Source organism: Rhinatrema bivittatum, chromosome 1, assembly GCF_901001135.1.
Source record: "Rhinatrema bivittatum chromosome 1, aRhiBiv1.1, whole genome shotgun sequence".
NCBI lineage: Eukaryota > Metazoa > Chordata > Amphibia > Gymnophiona > Rhinatrematidae > Rhinatrema > Rhinatrema bivittatum.
This window is the reverse complement of record NC_042615.1, coordinates 817,468,713-817,482,451: the sequence shown is the minus strand read 5'-3', so window position 1 is coordinate 817,482,451 and position 13,739 is coordinate 817,468,713. Positions and strand designations below refer to the sequence as shown.

Sequence of the window (13,739 nt, the reverse complement as noted above, 5' to 3'; positions counted from 1 at the left end):
AAAGCCTTTGATACTGGCCCGCATAAGAGGCTCCTAAATAAACTTGGCAGCCCGGTGGGGTGAAGGATTGGATTAGAAACTGGCTGGGTGATAGACGACAGAGGGTGATGTAATTCATTCTGAGAAAGAGGGGCTCGGTTCTGGCGTTGGTTCTCTTCAGAATCTTTCTGTGAGTGATGTTACAGCGGGCCTAGAAGGAAAGGTTTGTCTTTGCTGATGACAACAAAATCCATAAGAGAGTGGACAGTCCGGAGAGAATGGACAGAATGAGGAGTGATTAAGTGGTTTGGCAGCAAAGACTGAATGCAGAGCCGTGCATTTCGGATTCAGAAACTCAAGGGAAAACTGTTATGGGGGTGAGAAACTGATGTGCACCAACCAGGAGGGAGACCTCAGGGAGATGATTTCCGATTATCTCAAAGCGGCAAGAAGGTGATGGCCAGAGCCAGAGGAATTTTAGGGAGAGCTGGTGGAGAAAGGGAGGTGATAATGCCTCTGTTCAGGACGTTGGAGCATTGTGTCCAGTTCCAGAAGATACAGATAGGATGGAAGGAGTCTAGAGAAGGGCTAACCAATGATGACACGCAGGGGCAGACAATTCTGGTCCTCAAGAGCCAGGCCTGGTTTTCAGGATAGGCATGAGAGAGATTTGCATTCAGGTGGAGGCAGGTCATGGAAATTGATCTCCTGCCTATGCACTGTGGCTGGGCCTCTTTGTGGCTCTTGAGGACTGGAGTTGGCTACCTCTGGTGTAATGTGTGCACGAAACGTCTTACAAGATTTAATACATATTCTCAAGAGGAAAGAAGAGACGGGGACAGAAGAGCAAGGGCGTATGATAGGAGACCTTCCAATACCTGACTACGAGAAGCAAACGTTTGGCAGAAAAGACGATCCTGAAGAACTGGTCATGATTTGAGGCTTAAAGGGGCATTTTATTCATGTGTAACATTTAGAAAGTATTCCCTTCATGGAAAAGGGGAAGGTGGATAAGAACATCAGAGGTGCCGTACGATACTGGGCCAGACCAGTGGTCCATCAGTATCCTGTGTCCGACAGAGGCCAGTCCGAGTCACTTGGAAGTACTCGGCAGATACTACGGGGAGATGCATTCTCTGCTGCTCGCCCCCAGAAGGAAGCGGTGGCGATGGCCACGGCTGATAATTGTTAGTGGTCCTGTCCTCCAGAAACGTTTCCAAATGGAATTTTGTTTTTAAATCCTGCCAGGCGTGGAACGGCCTCCCAGAGGAGGCGACGGAGAGAGAGGCCTGGAATAAGTGCAGAGAGAAACCCCTAAGTCACGAAGGGGGAAAACTGAGATCAGCAGGAGCCGAAGGGAATGCAATGGGAATGTTATCGGGAAGACTCGCCGAGCCTTCTGATCCTTAACTGTCGTCATAGGCTGGGTTTCTAGAGATGCTGGACAAGGGAGCGAGAGAGAGAGAGGGGATGAGAAGGCAAGACTGAATTAGAGAGAAGGGTCTGTGAGAGGGGAAGAGAATCAGAGAGAAGGTGGATAGGGGGAGATGCAGGGGACAGAACAGGGCAGAGAGGGATGATGAGAGAGAAGGAGAGAAAATGAAAAGAAGTTGGGGGGAGACAGGGAGACTCTCTGTCACTGGTAAGGGAGCTGTATTCACTCTGCTGTGGTTTGTTGGCCTATCTGTAGGCAGCGCTCAGACTAATCCGAAGGATTTCTTCCGCTCTCGGTGAGTAATCTTCACTATCCTTGGAAGGGTTCCTGCTGCCAGAAAGTGAAATTGGATCACCCTGGGGAGTTGATGCATCAGTGAGTCAGCCTCTAACCCAGGCAGCAGCGCCTGGAGCCAGCAGAGACCTCAGCGTTGGGCGGGGAGCCCCGGTACCTCCTCTCGGGAGCCCTCTGCCCAGGCTTACACACGTCGGGCCTAACTCCCTGTGTGAACAGGCCATCCCTTCACACTTGCACAGCAGGAATCTCGGTGGGGTGCGCAAATCCCCAAGGGACTTGGGAGGGGGTCATTCTCTGTTCCCCCTTCTTCCTCCTCACCTACTTGCAAGACTTGTTTGCCATGGTTCGTTTGTTACCCTCTCGCATTCTCGCTGCAGTCAGGAAAGCTGTTACACGCAGTATTGACGGAAACGCCGCCCAGCATGGCCTCGGACAGATCTCGCTGTGCGCGCCTCGTCCCTGTGCCGTGCGATAGAGCTGAGCTGCGGTGTATCCTCGGGTCTGTCTGTGCTGCCGCACCGTGTAGGCCTTGGCTCTGAACATCACCGTCGTGTTTCCCCCGCCTCACCTCCTCTCTGGAGTGCTCGTGTTTAGATTTCTGAGTCTCATCTCCTCGGGACTCTGAGGCAGATCCTGCACCATTTTTGGTGGTCCTTCTCTGGATCACCTCAGCTCCTATCTGTATCCTTCCAGAGAGGCAAGGCCTCCGGAACTGGATTCAGTACTCTAGGTGAGGTCTCGCTAATGGCCTGGGCAATAGTATGATCACTTCCTCTTCTCTACTAGTTACGGCTCCCCTTCTGCACCCTAGTATCCCTCCGGCTCTGGCCATCTCCTTGCTTTGTGGGTTGTCTGTAGTTCCTGGCCAGAAGGTGTATTTCCCTTCTGACCAGGCACACGATATAAACTGTCCTCAGAAGTGAGGAGCCTGCGGGTTTTTTAGATTATGCCCTGGCACTGGAAGGTCACGAGCAGACGGTAACCAACAAAAGCTTCTGCTAGGCTGAGGATGGCAAATCAGCCTTGGCCATTGTTTTGGCCGACTGATTTCAAGATGGTGATGCAGACAATAGTGCTTAAGCCACCTAGACTGCTGCAATTCATTTATGTGGGACTCACAACAAAATTAAAAAAAACAAAAAGCAAGCTTACTGAGGTTCTAGATTTAAGGATGATTATCAGGAAAAGGCGATGGGGAAAGAGCTGCCCCTCTGCTGACTTCCTTACCGTGTCTGCCACTTAGCCTCGTGATTAAATTTGAACTCGTATCCCTCACGTTTAGGATTTTGAAGGGACTTGGGCCTTCCTGTCCTGCTGAAAGGGTCCAAAGGAATCCAGAAAGTGGAAACCAGAGCAAGGGCATTCGTTTGGGTGGCAGCTGACTTTTTTGGCGTTAAAGGACACGTCACGCCCAAAACACACCAAAGCATGATGGTTTCATCAGCCATTGGGGCAAGGACTTTGCACCTCTTGTTTCTGCCTGCAGAGCTTGTGGTTAGTGGATTATTACAGGTCTAGGATTAGCAGGCCGATGATATGACGTGTATGTGTGTATTTTATAAGGTTTGTTTCTAACTGGTTGTGATCCACTTTGTTCGGCGTTACTGGAAAAATGTGGAATACGAATAGTTAAAATTAAATTACATTGATGTACCTTGAAATCATGGGATATAATCACCACCCCCCCCCCCCCCCCCCCGATGTCTCTTTCCTGCTCAGTGGCTATCAGTGTCTCCTCTCTTATCATGGGAATTATTAGAAAGGGAATGGTGAATAAAACGGAAAATGTCATAATGCCTCTGTATCGCTCCATGGTGAGACCGCACCTTGAATACTGTGTACAATTCTGGTTGCCGCATCTCAAAAAAGATATAATTGCGATGGAGAAGGTACAGAGAAGGGCTACCAAAATGATAAGGGGAATGGAACAGCTCCCCTATGAGGAAAGACTAAAGAGGTTAGGACTTTTCAGCTTGGAGAAGAGATGACTGAGGGGGGATATGATAGAGGTGTTTAAGATCATGAGAGGTCTAGAACGGGTAGATGTGAACCGGTTATTTACTCTTTCGGATAATAGACTAGGGGGCACTCCATGAAGTTAGCGTGGGGCACATTTAAAACTAATCGGAGAAAGTTCTTCTTTACTCAACGCACAATTAAGCTCTGGAATTTGTTGCCAGAGGATGTGGTCAGTGCAGTTAGTATAGCTGTGTTTAAAAAAGGATTGGATAAGTTCTTGGAGGAGAAGTCCATTACCTGCTATTAATTAAGTTGACTTAGAAAATAGCCACTGCTATAGACTTAGTTTTTGGGTACTTGCCAGGTTCTTATGGCCTGGATTGGCCACTGTTGGAAACAGGATGCTGGGCTTGATGGACCTTTGGTCTGATCCAACATGGCATGTTCTTATGTTCTCTTCAATTTCTGCACCCTGAATATATAATGCCACACTTTTTAATGGTGAATCTTAGCTGCCGAGTAGTTGGTTGCTCCTCTAACTTCCTTAATAGCTTCTCGTTCCATCTCCTACTCCCTCGGGCATGGCCAGTGCATTGCAGGTCTTGGCATCGTTTGCAAAAAGAAAAAAACACTTTTCCTCTTAATCTCCCCGAAAGATATTGGTGAAGAACAGCCCAGGACCGAGCCTGGAGCCTCCCCGCCAGCCTCCTCCCTCTCTTGCGAGTGAGCTCCCTTTCTCCTGCACTCTCTCTCCTCTCCGGCAGTTTTACCTGTCGGATTGGAGTGGCTTAGATCTGTCGTCACGGGGGAGGTCCCTCACCCCATCCTTGGGTTTTTGAGTGATGGCTGAATTGCGTTTGAAAGCAGCCAACGCCAGATCCCGGCACCGCTGATCCTCTCCTGGAGGTAGATTATTGAGCCGCTGCGCAGCTTTGCTAGTTAAGCCCGTATGTTCAGCGGTGCCTCTGAATATATCCAACTAAGTTAAAGTTAGTCAGAAGAGTTGATCCGGCTAACTTTAGGACAGCCCCAAGGGCCGACCAGGCATAGCCAGGTAAGCTATCTGGCTAATTCTGAATATTCAGGTTAGCTGGTAGCCTATCCGGCTACGTCAGCTCCTTCCCGCAGTGCTCTCTTGCTGCCTGCCATTTAGCCGGGCTGGATATTCAGCAGCCGCTACTTAAACCGGCTACGTCCTAACTTCTCCAGCTAAATAGCGGCTGAATATTGCCCTCCTCTTACTTTTTGGCCAGCCCGGGTGGATCAGTGCCGGTAAGAGACTTACAGGCCGGTCATGGGGGGGGTGCAAAGGTGAGAGAGGGGATCATGGGGTGGATGAGAAGGGGGTGGGGGAACAAGAGGAGGAACAACTGGGGGATGAGAGAGGGGAGAACAGGGTGGAGCAGTGGAGGAGGTCATGGGTGTATGAGTGAGAGAGAAGGGATTAAAGCCAAGTGGGTGAGAGAGAGAGAGTGAAGGCATGAGATTGAATTCTGGACCCTGTCCTGTCTCTCCCCCCCCTCGCTCTCCCTGCCATTACCAGCAGCATTCAAGGCACATAAATGCAGGGGCCAGCGTCCTCAGCGGTGGAAGAAACCCATCAGCTTTGCCTGGGCCCCCGCGCTGCCTGGGATCCTGCGAGCCGCCAGGTTCAAGACTTGCCTGCTTGTTCGTGGCTTCGGCTTCTTTGCCTCCTTTTTGAAGCCACCATTCACTCACGGCGCTTTACAGCGTATTAGCAAGTTTCAGTTTTCAATCGTTTGCAGCTTCCCTCGACTCGGGAGTGAACAGGGAAGAAAGAGCAGCGGTCGACAGCAAGTGGATAACAGCGTGCCCGAGGGAGACCAGCCCTGGCGGTCCCCGGAAGCCAAGGCCTCAACCTGCGGGAGAGGACGGGGGTCGGTTACACAGAGGACGGGCTCTCCAGCCCTGCCTCGCGGTCCTGTACCGCTTCTGCGGGGTGCTCCCCGATTCCAGCCTGCCTGACCATGACGCCGAGCCGCGCTGGAGGGGCCCTGTGCCGCGGGGTGTCTGTATTTTTAGGTTTCTCTTGTCGACGGTGTGGATAAGGAAGCCCCCAGGGAGGATCTCGGAAGTCTAGAAGGGGCACGTAAACGGGTCACTTGGATAGGCAGGTCCATCTCCTCTTAGTACCTCGAATGTCTGTGTCCGGGGGGGGGGGGGGGGGTCCTGAAGTTCGTTCTGTACAGTTTTGGCAGCCAGTGGGGGGGGGGGGGGGGGTCGGGGGTCGTGGTCATGCAGCTTGCCTCCTTCTGTCTGTCCGGGCCATTGAGTTCTGCGCTCTCTGAAGCTCGGGCACTTCCTTGACGTTCCGGCCCCTTGTGGGGTGCGTTGCGTTGGTCTGGCCTTGCGGTTACTGTCGCGTGAACCGCCGTGGGTCGCGTTGACATCCCGACCAGCGGTCACAAGCCTTCCTAAGTTACGGGATTGAAGCTGGCAGCCCGGCGAGTGCCGAGGCCCTTGCACCCGAGTTTCGCCTGGAAGCTCGTACGTTCCTGAATAGGATTTTCAGGTCGGGGATCTGCTCGCGTGGTACCTTTTAGGGATCTCCCTTTTGTTGGGATTCAGGTGGTCGCTTACCCATTCTTGGGCAGCTGCGGGGGACGCGTGCTCAGCTTATTTAAAGCCGTTGACGGGTTTGGGTCCTTTGGTAGCGGAAGCCGGACATCAACCGCACAGATGCGGGGGCCTTTTGGGTCAGAGGTTTGGATCGGCTGAGCCGGTGCTTTGCGGCGAGTGCTGATGCTTTGCTCTCCTTTCCTTCACAAGAGCCTTCCCTGAATTTTCCCACCGCCAAAGGCCTGATGAGTTGCTGGAGAAGGGAGGGCGTCCTGGTCCTGGAGGGCGTTCTCGCCGGAGTCCCCGCTCCCAGGCTCGGCAGGCAGCCGAGCGGGGCATTGTGCACAGGAACCCTCATTTGCATGTTAATGAAGTGCTGATGACAGATGGAGACGGATTTTTTTAATGCAAACTGCTTGTCTCCCTGTTGCTGCCGAGAGGGCCCGAGTCTCTGGTCCCTTTTTCCACAGGCCCCACGCTGTGCACGCTTGTGCGGGTTCCGGAGAGCTTTCTTGCCGGCCGCGCGGCTAGGGGATGCGGTGCCAAAGTGCCACGTTAGGGGCCGGATTCAATGAGCTTGGGAAAAGAAGGCCTTGGTGATTCCGGCTCTGCGCGGTGAAAGGAAAGAATGACAGAGTAGGAAAAGGACAAGGCCCGGCTCCTGTCCCTGCTCGGGTTTCACGTCTGAGGGCTGGCAGGGTACAGCTGATTCTGCTGCTGCTCTTTCGGAATTTTTCCTGTTCGTTCTTTTGTGGGAAGTCTTGGATTTTTATTTTTTTTTTTACTCTCAGCTTTGGGACATGGGCATCTCTCCTATCTCTTGTGACTTGCCCAGCACAGGAGGAAATGCATGTCTGTTTCTCTGTCTCCGGGGTTGCGCTGCGTGTAGAGCCGGGCTTCCTGGGCTTTCCACTCCGGTTTTTGCCTGCAGGTTTCTGGTTTTCCTGTACTCGGTGATGGCTCTGCCTGCGTCCTGCACGTGCGACCGAGCTACGGTTTTCTGCCGCTAGTGCAGGATTTGGCAAGGTTTGTTTGCAAAACTGCCGTAAAAAAAAAAACCGCACAGTCTCGTTCTCTGCCTGGTGGGGGGAAATGGGTAAAACCCTGGCTGCCGTCATGCCAGCACTGCACAGAACTTTGCGCCCTGTGCAGTGCTGGCTGGGATCTTGGAAAACGCACAGAGATTCACAGAGCTGGCCCACCAGGTTTGATACAAAGAGTGCTGCCAGTATTGCAGAGGTAGTGATGTGCCAGGAAGGGAGATCTTTGGTGCCACCTGTGTCAGGGGTTGATGACCCCCTGTGCCAGCCTGTAGTTTCTATGTTGGGATTTGTTGCAGTTCTGTATTCCCATTAGGAGGTATACTGGGGTTCCAGGGACTGATGTAAGATTTGCAGTGTTGGCTGTTAATAGGTAGGGTTGTTGCTGTTTGAGCTCTGGAAGTTAGTGCTGCTATAACATCAAAACACAATTGGAAATGGCAGCTAATCTCTGGCTTTCTCCTCTCTACTCAATAATAGGGATCCTCTATGCTAATACCAGATTTTACCTTTCATTTCTTCATCATAGAACTGTTTCTCCCAGGCTTTACCCCGCACTCCCCCACAGCTAAGGATCCTCTGTACTTATCCCAGGCTTTACCCCTCACTCCCCCACAGCTAAGGATCCTCTGTGCTTATCCCAGGCTTTACCCCTCACTCCCCCACAGCTAAGGATCCTCTGTGCTTATCCCAGGCTTTACCCCTCACTCCCCCACAGCTAAGGATCCTCTGTGCTTATCCCAGGCTTTACCCCTCACTCCCCCACAGCTAAGGATCCTCTGTGCTTATCCCAGGCTTTATCCCTCACTCCCCCCACAGCTAAGGACCCTCTGTGCTTATCCCAGGCTTTACCCCTCACTCCCCCACAGCTAAGGATCCTCTGTGCTTATCCCAGGCTTTATCCCTCACTCCCCCCACAGCTAAGGACCCTCTGTGCTTATCCCAGGCTTTACCTCTCACTCCCCCACAGCTAAGGATCCTCTGTGCTTATCCCAGGCTTTACCCCTCACTCCCCCACAGCTAAGGATCCTCTGTGCTTATCCCAGGCTTTACCCCTCACTCCCTCACAGCTAAGGATCCTCTGTGCTTATCCCAGGCTTTACCCCTCACTCCCTCACAGCTAAGGATCCTCTGTGCTTATCCCAGGCTTTACCCCTCACTCCCCCTCAGCTAAGGATCCTCTGTGCTTATCCCAGGCTTTACCTCTCACTCCCCCTCAGCTAAGGATCCTCTGTGCTTATCCCAGGCTTTACCCCTCAGTCCCCCACAGCTAAGGATCCTCTGTGCTTATCCCAGGCTTTACCCCTCACTCCCTCACAGCTAAGGATCCTCTGTGCTTATCCCAGGCTTTACCCCTCAGTCCCCCACAGCTAAGGATCCTCTGTGCTTATCCCAGGCTTTACCTCTCACTCCCCCTCAGCTAAGGATCCTCTGTGCTTATCCCAGGCTTTACCCCTCACTCCCCCACAGCTAAGGATCCTCTGTGCTTATCCCAGGCTTTACCCCTCACTCCCCCACAGCTAAGGATCCTCTGTGCTTATCCCAGGCTTTACCTCTCACTCCCCCACAGCTAAGGATCCTCTGTGCTTATCCCAGGCTTTACCCCTCACTCCCCCACAGCTAAGGATCCTCTGTGCTTATCCCAGGCTTTACTTCTCACTCCCTCACAGCTAAGGATCCTCTGTGCTTATCCCAGGCTTTACCTCTCACTCCCCCCACAGCTAAGGATCCTCTGTGCTTATCCCAGGCTTACCCCTCTCTCCCCCACAGCTAAGGATCCTCTGTGCTTATCCCAGGCTTTACCTCTCACTCCCCCCACAGCTAAGGATCCTCTGTGCTTATCCCAGGCTTTACCCCTCACTCCCCCACAGCTAAGGATCCTCTGTGCTTATCCCAGGCTTTACCTCTCACTCCCTCACAGCTAAGGATCCTCTGTGCTTATCCCAGGCTTTACCCCTCACTCCCCCACAGCTAAGGATCCTCAGTGCTTATCCCAGGCTTTACCCCTCACTCCCCCACAGCTAAGGATCCTCTGTGCTTATCCCAGGCTTTACCTCTCACTCCCCCTCAGCTTCTCCTGGGCTTTATCTGAATCCTGTTACTGTTTTTGCCTCCCCTGTTACTGTATGCTAGGTTACTACGTAGACGGTGAATGTATTGTTGCTCTTTCAGGCTTGCACTCTCCCGTGCACGCTGCCACACCCATGCATACACAGTCTCGCACTCTTCTTTTCACGCCCTTCATGAAATGTCTTGACTCTGATCCAGATGTGTGCACCATGCAGCTGTTCCAGTGTTTACTGTGCAGGCAGCACTTGGCCCAGGGATGTTGCTATGAAACCCAGCAGCCATTTCTGCTTAACAAACCATCTGGGTCCCTCCTTCCCCTTCCCCTTCCTCCCCAGTCCTGGGATCACTTATTTTGGTGCTCTGTGTTTGCTGATGCTCTCTCCAGGCCCAGAGCAGGACTGAAGGATTGTATCAGTATTTTGCAGCTGAAAAGACCTCCTTTTCCCTCCCGACACTGTAGCCAGCGCTGGACACCGGCAGTGCAGGATCTCCAGCTCCAGCTAAACAGCAAGGAAAGGAGCTTGGTTTTCTGTGATGGCCTGCAGGGCAGGTGGCTCGCGACGCCCCCTGACCAGGTGGCCCCGCCGTGTAGCACGGTGGCACTCGTTGCTTTCTTCTTCCTTGGCTGCCAGCACATTTTCGCCTGCATGGCGGTGCGGTTCTCTGTGCCGGTTTTAGCCAGGCGGGTGGATGCATCGGCCAGGACTGTCCTCCGGGGCTCTCTGCTTGAGCCGCAGCAGCTGAACTCCTCTCCTTTCACTCCATTTTTTACCCGGCCCGTCCTGTTCCGCTCCCGAAGAGAGACCACCTGTCCGTTTCGGAGACCCCGCTGTAAGTTGGGATGAGAATCTGGCTCTTAGTGCACTCGGGTAACGGCAGCTGCTTCTCCGGGCCAGGCTGAAAGGAGAAGTGCTGGACGGTTTTCTCCAAAAACAGTACTGAATATTCCCTCTCCCCGCTTCACCCCTCCCAGCCGCCATATGTGTGAAAATAAAATGCCAGGAAGCCTTAGCAAGTAGAGAACCGGCTGCTAACACCGTCACTCGTCTTGAGGGCGTAAAAACCGCGGAGGCTCAGGAGTGACGTAGAGAAGGATCCCTTCAGAGAGAGAAGCATGGAGGCCAAGTCAGTCACAGAGCTCTGAAAAGCATGGGGACAAGCACCGAGGATGCTCAGATGTAGGAAGTCTAGGGTGGAAGCCAGAGATTCAGGAGGGAAACTGAGCCGACTACAGACACAGGCCTCGTGGGCTGCATCGGCCGCCATCGCTCATGTCTTCGGTAACTGGAACGGAGGAAGACTTTCCCATCGCAGCGCGCTTTCAGCCATGACTCCGAGGCTCGTTAGACCTCTCCTGAGTGTTACTTGCCGGGCCCCGGCCAAGGAGATTTCGCTTGTCTCGGGCGTGCGACCAATTGTTAAGTTTTTAAACAAAGGCCCGGATCTGCTCAAGCTCACCTGGGAGGAGGAGGCTGGAGACATTCGCTGCTCTCTGCTCCACGTTGATGTTTTGATGGTTGTATGGCCTGGTGCAGCTTATATATTCAGACTGGAGGGTTTCTCCACCTTTATTAGAAGAAAAACATCTTGTGGGGTTTTTTTTTGTGTTTTTTTAACCGTGGTGTGGCATGTAGACGTGACCGTATGACCACATTTGTAAACCAGGAATGAATCTGCCGGCAGACCCGCAGCTGTTCCCCGAGATGGCACCTTTGAAACCACTTGGAAAACGGTGTTGGATTTTAAAAGCCTGCCCGAATGGCACCGGTTCTGGCCCTTCTGGGGCTGAACTGTTGACGCTGGATAAAATCTGGCTGATGTTGAAACTTGGATTTCTGGGAATGAAATCTCAAAAGATTGTTGAAAATGACGATACGAGAATCTCTTTTCTGGTCTGCGGGCGGTGAATTTTCCAGAAAGCTCAAAAGTACAGTTCGGCAACTGCCGGCCGCTGCCGATCTGGCGGTAGGAAATGTTCTGCTGCCAGCCCAAATCGTCTCATTTGTTGGTGTAACCATTTCAAGATGCCTCGTCCCCCCTTCTCGGGGACAGATCTTCGCACATGGTTTTCAACACACGTTTCTGCGTAATAAGGAGATCGGTAGTCAGAGATATTTTGTTTTTCCCCCATAGGAAACCAGATGAGAAGTGGAGTTGGCTGACCGACAGGTACTCACCAATGGCAGGGCAACTTTAAAAAACGCTCAACATCAACCAATGGCAGGGCAGCTTTAAAAACGCTCAACATCAACCAATGGCAGGGCAGCTTTAAAAATGCTCAACATCAACCAATGGCAGGGCAGCTTTAAAAAATGCTCAACATTAACCAATGGCAGGGCAGCTTTAAAAACGCTCAACATCAACCAATGGCAGGGCAGCTTTAAAAATGCTCAACATCAACCAATGGCAGGGCAGCTTTAAAAACGCACAACATTAACCAATGGCTTTTTAACGGTGCTTGATGATGTCACAAGCTGCTGCGACCTCCCTGGGATTTTCAGTGGACCTGGCCGGCTGCCCTGCAGGAAATAATGATTGTAAGGAGCCCGGAGGAGCGCAGGGCGTTCTGCCGGGCTGGGGCAGAAACGTGAATGAAATAGGAGGACTGGTTCAGAGGTTCAGCGTGGGGAGCAGGCACGCAGATGCGATGATCTTATAAGGCCGGTTTGGATGGCCCTGCGGGGAGCCGGGTTAAAAATAGCAGCGGCCAGAAATCCTTGCTGCATCCCGGCAAGGAAGTCTCTCTGGCTACCTCGTAGGATTTTAAGAGAGGGTGGTCCTTGGCACCACAAGCGCAGAGCAGAACCCCCCCCCCCCCCCCAAAGTGCTAAGCTTAAAAACTCGAGGGGAGCCGCACTTAAGGCCTCGTTCTTACGCAGCAATTTTTTTTAATGGTTGGATTGAATTGCTGCCTAGAAAGACGTAATGGGCAGTTTCTTCCTGTGCTAGCTGGGGTTTAGCTCTGTGAACCTTTGTTCACAACAGCCCGGGGTGTTTGCCCCTCTCCGCCCCCCGGTGTTCTCCGTGGTCCGGTTGTTGCCGCCACTGACCTTGGTTCTCCTCCCGGGACCGTTGCAGTGATGGCTCCTAAATCCTGCCTTTGCGCGTGGCCACGGCACCCGTGACTCGGACGCCCTTTCCCTCTCTGGGGCTACGAGCGTCACCTCCGCAGCACCCCCCCCCCCCCCCCCCCCCCCCGGGACACGATTTCAGCTGCCTCCACGCGGCCGGTGGCCTGGTCCCGGTGCGCGGTGTTAATTCTGCTCAGTGTCCATGAAAGTGGAGGGGGGTGGGGTGGGGGAATTTACTTTTTTTTTGGCGAGAAGCTTTCTTCGGCTTTCTGGTAGCGGGACGGGCACAGGGGAGAACTTGGCAGTCCGGTCCGGAGAAGGGGAGCGGCGGGCTGCGGCCGGCTCTCCTGCTTGGCCCAGTGAGAGGAGGTTTAATCCGGGCTGGGGGTGGCTGGAGAACTGTTTGCAAATCGTGCAGGAACCAGGAGAGTCCATTTCCCCCAAAGAGGAGATTCCTTTGCCCAGTTTTGGAGCCTCTCCTCCGGAAGGACGCATGTAGCCTCGTGGGGGGGGGGGGGGGGGGCAGGGGAGGACCCGTGCTTTTGCAGGGGCCGAGCATGGCAGATTTAGGATACGCGTCATTGTTCTTAGCTGGGAGGAAGGGGTTTATAATAATCCGTGGAAGACTCCCGGCTTCAGACTCCACCTGCCGCCCCCTCCTCCCCGAAGGGGCTGATACCGGGAGGATTTTGAGGCAAGGCATTAGGAAAAACACCATAGGAGGAAATGAAGGGGCAGGGAGGGGTAGACCCTGGCACGTCCAGCTCTGTCTGGAAGCCCCATGTCCCAGCCAGGGTGGGGGAAGGCTCTCTCTCTCTCTGTGTTGGTGGCAGCTGTCAGGTCGCTGAGCTAACCACAGGTGGGGCAGGAGGGTAAGACTGCTGAGGAAGGGATTATACCCGGGGGCAGGGGAAGGCTCTCTCTCTGTGTTATGATTGTGAGTGGCAGGTCGCTGAGCTAACCACAGGTGGGGCAGGAGGGTAAGACTGCTGAGGAAGGGATTATACCCGGGGGCAGGGGAAGGCTCTCTCTCTCTCTCTGTTATGATTGTGAGTGGCAGGCCGCTGAGGTAACCACAGGTGGGGCAGGAGGGTAAGACTGCTGAGGAAGGGATTATACCCGGGGGCAGGTGAAGGCTCTCTCTCTCTCTGTTATGATTGTGAGTGGCAGGCCGCTGAGGTAACCACAGGTGGGGCAGGAGGGTAAGACTGCTGAGGAAGGGATTATACCCGGGGGCAGGTGAAGGCTCTCTCTCTCTCTGTGTTATGATTGTGAGTGGCAGGCCGCTGAGGTAACCACAGGTGGGGC

At 53.3% G+C, this 13,739-nt stretch overlaps 1 protein-coding gene across 6 annotated transcripts in view; it reads left to right on the top strand.

Annotated features, from left to right (window-relative positions):
• The window catches only part of FAM214B (family with sequence similarity 214 member B), a 228,128-nt gene that overhangs the window by 92,619 nt on the left and 121,770 nt on the right, over positions 1–13,739 (top strand). The gene's annotated exons all lie outside the window — the stretch shown is intronic.